The sequence below is a fragment of the Molothrus ater genome, chromosome 3, assembly GCF_012460135.2.
Source record: "Molothrus ater isolate BHLD 08-10-18 breed brown headed cowbird chromosome 3, BPBGC_Mater_1.1, whole genome shotgun sequence".
Classification (NCBI taxonomy): domain Eukaryota; kingdom Metazoa; phylum Chordata; class Aves; order Passeriformes; family Icteridae; genus Molothrus; species Molothrus ater.
This window is the reverse complement of record NC_050480.2, coordinates 32,312,363-32,320,229: the sequence shown is the minus strand read 5'-3', so window position 1 is coordinate 32,320,229 and position 7,867 is coordinate 32,312,363. Positions and strand designations below refer to the sequence as shown.

At 43.5% G+C, this 7,867-nt stretch overlaps 1 protein-coding gene across 1 annotated transcript in view; it reads left to right on the top strand.

Moving 5' to 3' along the window:
- Positions 1–274: 274 nt before the first annotated feature.
- Positions 275–7,867, top strand: part of AKT3 (AKT serine/threonine kinase 3) — a 152,878-nt gene continuing 145,285 nt past the window's right edge. The window contains exon 1 of the mRNA XM_036381402.2: positions 275–720. The gene's annotated coding sequence lies outside the window, so the exon portion shown is untranslated. The remainder of the gene's footprint in view (positions 721–7,867) is intronic.

The following is a 7,867-nucleotide window of genomic DNA, read 5'->3' as shown; positions in this document are numbered from 1 at the left end:
CTCCCACCCGCGGCCCGGCGGCGGGACGGGACACGCCGCTCCGCTCGGCTCCCGCCCCTGCCTGCCAGCCGGGCGGGCGGGCTGCCTCGCCTCCCCCGTACTCCCTCCTCCCTCCGCCGCTCCCTCCTCCTCCTCCTCCTCCTCCTCCTCCTCCTCCCTGCCGCCGCCGCCCCCCCACCCTCACCTCAGCCGCCCCCCTCTGTCTGGCTCCCCCCGCGCTGTCTGGCGGCCCCCCCGTCCCCGCCGCGCTTCTCGCGAGAGCCGGGGATGCCGCCGCCGCCGCCGCCACCGCCGCGGAGGGGGAGACACTCGGGGGGAGCCGGTGACGTCGGGAGTTTTCCTGAAAGTCAATAACGAGCCCGGCGGAGGCGGCGGGAGGAGCCGAGAGCGGGGCCCGGGCGGCTCCGGGGTGAGTGCGCCGGGGGGGAGCCGCCGCCGCCGCCGCCCTCCTGACCCCGCGCATCGATGTTGCGGCCGCGCTGCCCGCCCGGGCGCCTCCCTGCGTAGCGGGGCGCGCAGCTCCATGTAGCCGCCGCCGCCAGCGCCCTGGGGCCGGAGCCGCCTCCTCCCGCCCCCGCGGAGACACCGGCCGCCAGGGACCGCCGAGCCCGGCGGGGGGACAGGGGAGGAGGCAGCGGCGCCCTCCCTCCCCTTCTCCCCCCGAAGCCGCCGCCGCCCTCGGGCTCCGCAGCAGCGCCCGCGGCGCCGCCGCCTCTGCAGGTACGGGGCGGGAGGGGCCGGGCGGCGGCGGGGGCGCTCGGGCGGCGGCGGGGGCGCTCGGGGAGGGGATGCGGGGCGGCGGCGCGGCGGGGCCGGGGCGGCGGGGAGCGCGGGGCGGGGGCGCCCGTGGCCTAGCGCCGGCGGCGGGGCGGGAGCGAGGCGGAGGGGCGGGGGTCGCCCCGCCGGGGTGCGGGGCCGGGGTGGGGAAGGGCGGGGCGGGGGCGTTTCGGCGGGGAGAGTTATGTAACGGGGGAGGGGGGGCGGTAGGGGCAGGGCAGGGTGTGCGCCCCGGGGGCCGCTGGATGCGCGGGGCCGGCGGTTCCCACGCGGCGGCGGCGGCCCCTCCCCGCCTCCCCTCCCCGTGTCCGTGCGGCAGGCGCCGGTGCCGGGACTAGCGCGGGATTTTATCCGCTGGGAACTTCTGTGCGTGTGCGCGAGCGTGCCCGGGTGTGCCCGCGCAGCCCCCGCGCCAGGAATAGCTCCGCGCCCCGCGGGCCGCCGGCGGCAGCGCCTCGCACAAGGGATGGGGATGGTGATGATGCTGCCGCCGCCGCCGGCTCTGGCTGCAAGTAAACAAACCGGCCCCCCGCCCGCCCCGGCCGCCCCGGCCATCATGGAGGCCGCGGCCCACATGCAAAAGTTGATGCGCAGCCGGCTGCCCAGGGTGACCGGCGGCGGCCCCGGGCCGGGCCTGCGGCGGGGTCTGCCCGGGCCCGGTCCCGGCAGGTGCCGCCGCGGGGCGGGGCGGGCTGGGCGGGAACCCCCCGTGCCCGGCACGGTGCGAGCGGAGGGGGGCTCTGCCTGCAGGGGGTCAGCGCGGCGCCCCTCGGCAGCGAGATCGCAGCGCTATATATTGTAGTTTAAATGCAAATGATCGTGATGTAACGAGCACTACCGGGCTTATAGGCTGCGGGGTTGCTTTGTATGGGCACCGCTTCTTAGTTTACTTCTGGATGGGAATCCAAGAGGAGTGAAATAGCCGGGACTGTTTCACGTTCTCACATGATACGTTGATTAAATGTTAAAAAAAGGAGAAATCTTATTTTCCTGCGGGTGGAAAGGATAAACAATTTAATCTCTCTTGACCTTTATTCTAGTTTTGCTTTTTTTCTTTGATGTAGTTATTAGTTGAATGGTTCCTTGTATATATCTACATCATCTCATAAATTTTATGGAAACGTGTCCCAGTTTCTGTTTAAGGGTTTTATTACAAAAATGATGATCTGTCTGATACCTGCACTGCCAACTTTTTTCAGTGCTGAAGAAACATAGAGCAGTCTCTCCTGCTAATGTTTGTTTAGATCTTGCTAAAACTTTGCTAAACATGGTTCCCTGCATTTTGCACATAGAGGGCTTTACTTCTCAAGGCAAGAAGCATGCAGATAAGTAGACCTTAACTTATGACAAGTAACATTTTAAACATGATCTCCTGTTTCTGCCAACTGATCTATAGGCAAGATCTGCTTGTTTACAGAAATATGGAAAGAGAGTACATGAGGTAGAGAAGGAAGCTTATTTTGGCTTTTAAAGTAAGTGTACTACTTAAGTTTGTAAGACTATTTCATTTTGGTATTTTGATTTTTATTTTGGTAGGAGCCTATAAGTGAACCCCAATATCTTTAATTGGATTGGATTACTAATTATAGTCCATGTGGATATATTTTGGTTGGATGCAGCCAGTAAGTCAAGTTCAAATAAGGGCTAAAGAAAAACTTCAGAGATAAGATGTCTCTGTTTCCTAGAAGGCTATGTGTATTGTTTGAATAACTCTTTTTTAGTCTGATGTGAGTGCATGGTGTGTGTGTAAACACAGATAATATTAACAAGACTGTCTTGTTTTAGACAGTTCATTCTGTGTTGCATTGCTCTAACTAGGTTTGAATGGATTCAGTAATCTCCTTAGTTTCATAAATAGGTTCACAGGTAGTATTTCAGTGTTCTACTCCCTCATTTGTTCTGCATTTTGGGGGCAGATTATGTGTTTTTGAGCAAAATGCTGCTATTCTAGGGGAAGTAGGTGAGAATTCGGACAGGTACTAGTTTTCACTTTGCCCCAGTTGAAGTAGATACAGTTATAAGGATTGGGTAGCATTGTTATGTACTAGAAATTGTTGACTATGTGACATTGGAGCAAATGCTTTGTGAAAAGGAAAACACTCTGATGTGTTTTTTAAAGTTTGACTCAAAACCACTTACTAGGGCTTTGCAGTTGTTTGTAATCCAAGCTTCTGTTTGCAAGACACTGACCAGAAACCGTATCTGGACTTCCTACTGCATTTTGCAACAGCATACATCTGAAGTTTCTATTATAACAAAAAGATCCTTCAGACTCCTTGGAATTTGCCTAACGCCCAGTGATTGTGCGTTCTTTCACTTTCTGGGTGCACATTTTCCCAGTTTAAAGAGACCAACTGGATAATAAATTCTATGCCCAAGAAGTATGATTTGCTAAATAACTTCAAAGTACTCAATTGTTTTGGAAATTATGAACCATTGCTGAAGTGAGTTGTGTTAAAATGCATTTGAAGTTTCTGTGCTGTTCTGAGAATGAAGATGATACAGTTTCTTGTAACTGTGTGCTTACAGTTTCACTTTGTGCTGTTGATGCAACAGGTGATGTGGACTTGGCAACATGGTAGCCTAGCTTTCCTTCAGGTTTGAAACAGAGACCCGACATTCTTTGGCAGCTTTCGAGGCTTGGGCTTGCTGCTTACTTTAGTCCACACTAGAGAGTGAAGGAGCATGGACATGCACTGACTGAAAACTTCATGTGCCATACTTCCATTTTGACATGGATAATGCATAAATGAATTGATTTCCTGAAAGTAACACAATTGTGTGAAATTGTGTGAAAGTGACACACCATGCTATAACTGCATGTTTTGTATATAACAAAAGTCTTCTGTTCGCTTATTTCCAACTAATAAAATAAACATTCTATTCAAAAGGTCCTATACTCCCCTTGTGAACTACAGTAGCAATTCAAAAAGAGGGAATAGTTAAATGTGATCATTTATGAGCTTTGTTTAAGTTAAAAGGTTGCTTTTATTTCCAGTATTTGTATGAACTTTACAACCCACTTCGTTTTGAAGTACTGTCTTATGTAAGAAAAGATTGCCAACTTAAGTGCCCTTTCAAATTATTCTAGGATATTAGATCAATTTGTGCTATCTCAGATTGTCACTCTGTTAGGATAGGCCCAATAAGGATACCATGGAAGAGGCAGGGGGTGCTTTCTAGCACAACATGTAGCTCAGGAAGTTTTGCATTGCTTGTGAGGAAAGGTGTGGTTTCAGTGAGAAACTTGCTTGCCGACCAACGTGTTTTCTTTTTGCTGTACGGAAGAGACTTCCCCAGGATCACAGGGTCTTCTTGGTAAATAAATGTGTTGCACAAGTTACTCTTCTTGGCAACAAGTTGTTGTGGTATAGAAAAGATTACTTTCTAAAGATAAGTTACACAATAGCTGGAAAAGCTGATTCAAGCTGTTTAAAAATTAATGTTAAAGACTAAGAAACAACAACAAAAAACCCCAAAACAAACACCAAAAGCCCCCCAAAATCCCTACCCAACCCAAAATCTACCAGCAAATACTAAAACATGGAATGTGAAAGTTAACTTTTTGGTTTTTTTCTTAGCATAAAAATTAATCTTTAAAGTTTTGGTTTATACATTTATCTTGGGTAATTGTATGAACAACATTCTGAACTCCCTGTAAGAGTTTATAAGTGAAACTTATTTAGGCAAATCACTAGTATGTACTGATAGAAAAATTGCAAAAAAAATTCCAAGGGTATAGTAGATGATTATTTGGTGTTTTATCCTTGTTCCATTACTCTAGATTAATAAGTATGGGCATTTATGATGCATGCCAAGGATTTAAAACAGATTGTTTTTTCCTTTATTATTTAAAGATGTTGTTCAGGTGTAGTAGGAAGATATAGCAAAGTTAATACTTCCAAAATATCCCCCAAGATTTAATAACATTAAATGTTAACAGTCAAGGAGAGTAAGCATATTTAGCCTTTGTATGTGAAGGTGCCTACTTTTGCTCAATTGAAATGCTTCTTTGATTTTTGCTACTGTTTGTGTCAACACTTATTATGCTTAGGATAAATAATATATATTGAAGCCATTTTGACCAATCTTCTTCCACATATCTCTATGTGAGTGTCTGAGTGTGAGTCATACTAATCAAAAATAGCATTAAGAACACATTGTTGCCCTGTGATTTTTTTTGTCCTCTGTAATATCCTGACTAAATAACAGTAGTGATTTTAAAATTCTCTTTAAGAATGCAACTGGGACCTCAATATTTTGTGTGCATGTCTGAATGACTTGACAGCATGGTTTGCCAAACTTCCCTTGTCCATGTGACAAAGTTGTTTGAATGTCTCCTATAGCAGGAGCAGACCCTGCTTCAGCTTTAGATCAATGAAGATCTTCCCACTGCCTTTTTGTAGGTGTGGAATGTCAGTGCCTAACAGTCAACAGCTTCTTGTACAGCTGGTTTAACACCACAGAATTAATGCAGTGGTTGTTGGCTGAGTCTCAGCAGTCCTGCAGAAAGTTTCTACCAACACACATTTATTTTTTCCTCTAAGTATTCCTTGTGTTTCTTGAGATATGTAATTGTTGCAGCTTGCTTCATGAGATTTTATTGAAATTATATCCTTCTCTAAATGTGTTGATACACTTGAGACAGAGAATTAAGGTTGTACATGTGAGTTTCATGTAACATTTTCATATCACATTTGCCAAAGACCTTCACCTAGTGAGCTGTGCAGCTGTGTGTAAATTAGGGTTGTAGAGAACTCCTTCTGTCCTTAGGAAATCCAGGTCTCAGGTTGATGAGAATAATGCATTTTGAGTATGAACAGGAAAATCCAAAGGTTTTAGGTTAGAAGATGGTTATATTCTAGTCATGTTGCAGTGTCAGGATTTGACAGTAGGTTCAGCAGTGTTTGGTTGCTCTGTAGAAAGGAATCACAAAGTTCATTCCTATTACAAGACAATTCAGAATTTGATTTGTTCAATGTAGACATGATAAATATGTACTATGTAAAAGTTTAAAAGAAAGCTATTTGTATATATGTCACTGAACTTTACTCATCTTTTATATTAATAGTTTGAGAACCCCTTTTTTTTCTCAGTACTTTCTTGTTACTCCTTAGGAGTTTGTGCATTTCTGGTTTTTATTCAGTGCTGTGCTTGGTCTTTTATGCACAATGCAGAGTTGTGCTGCAGAAAAGTTACCATCACAGAAATAATTTAATACATGAGTTTAATGGAACTTTGATTTGTACTTCTTGAGAGGTATCTTTTAAAATCTTTGCTAGAATGACTAGGAATTTCCAGATTCTTTGAATTTTTGAAAATTAGGTTAGTTTTTTTTCCTGAGTCTGCTAGACATAGAAAAGTAATTTTAGTTTGTTTTAAAAATATGGAAGTTATGTTTATTTTTTCTTCACTGTTTGAGTATTTTCTAAACTATATTTTTAAAGAGCAAAGGAACTTTGTCTCTAAAAGGCAAGGATTAGTATTCCTACGTTAATTGATGGCAAATTAAACTTATTACATGTGTTTTGAAGAGTTGAGTTAAATAACATTGTCATAGTTGTGATACTCAGCCTAGCTAATCCTTGATTTGACTTTCTCTGAGTCTCAAAACTCTCCCAAGATGATTGCCTCAGTAACGTTTTTTTTTTTTTTATGCATAATTTTAGCCCTCCCTTCATCTTTTCTACTTGAAATATATTCTTTGGTTACATTTCAGACATACACTCTAATAAGTTTTATCTCTGCTTCTGTCTGCTTTTCAGTTACTGTTTTATGTGATTTGAGTGGGACAAAAAAGGATTAAAAGCATTTTTGTCAATAAACACAAGGCAAAACAATGGGTTGTTAATGTTTCACATGGGATTCTAAAGAAACAATTTAGTTACATTTAGAAACTTCCTTTATACCTTGGTAAACAAAGGCAAGGGTGGCTTTGTTCACCTTGCTTTAATTATACCTTTGTTCCTTAAAATAACTTGCTTTGTCATTTTAATAGGAAATAAAATACAGAATGATGGTTTCTTTCCTGATAAACTTAATCAGTTGCAGAATCTAAATAAAACATCTAACTTGTATGTTAATATTTCAGTGTGCCTGCATTCTCCTAACTAGGCTTATCTGAGCATATATTAGTTATGTGAAGCTTTTTGACATACTGAAAGTGAAAATAGAGCACTGCAAATATTAAGCATACACATAAGCATGCATTAGAATGAGCTATTTGTGTTTTCCAAAGTATGTTGGTTTTCCTTACCACAAGGTGTAGGCAATGCCAGTTTCCTATCGTGTCCCTCATTATTCCAAATCAAAACTTACAAAGTAAAGTTGTTACAAGTAAATTTCTTTTACCAATTTTCTTAAAGTTCATTGAGGCTTTTGGGATGAAATGTAGTTTAAAAAGTATTTGCAATGCCTGTCATGGAGATATCTTTGGATTTTTTAATATTAGTTTTAAAAACTGTAAATATGTCTACTTACAAAGTATTTAAGGTATCTTTCAGAATTTTAATCATATGTACATGAAGTTTACAATTTTATAAATTTAGCATCTATTTTCTTTAAATAATAATTTTTTGTTAATTTCTTAATTTCTTAGTCTTGTCAAATCAGTTCCTATTTTGTGTTGGTTTGATATTATGGGTTTTCTTATATTTCTTTTTTCAATTTTTAATTGACATAATAAGTTGGACACATACTGTGTGCCTAGAGGTTCCTTTTTCCTCAGTCTAAGTTGTGGTAGTATTTAAATGAGTCAGTATAACCAGAATTCCAGAATAGGTAGTTTATAAAAGCATTTATAAATACTTCATACTCTTTAGATAAAGCACTGCCCTGAATGCGATTCTTCCATTAACAATATAGTCTATTTTGATTTAGCAAGTTTTGTAGCAATCTCTGTTCTGTCTTTCATGTAATTTTTGATGATCTGCAATATATCCTCTAATTGTTTGGCTAGCTTTGCTTGGGGAAGAGGATATGCATGTGTTTTTCATATATATAAAGCCTGGATTTCAGTTTCCATTCCTGAAGATAACTCTGGTTTTAGTTTAGAGCCTTGACATTTTGAATTCCTTGCTCTGGGAGTGCA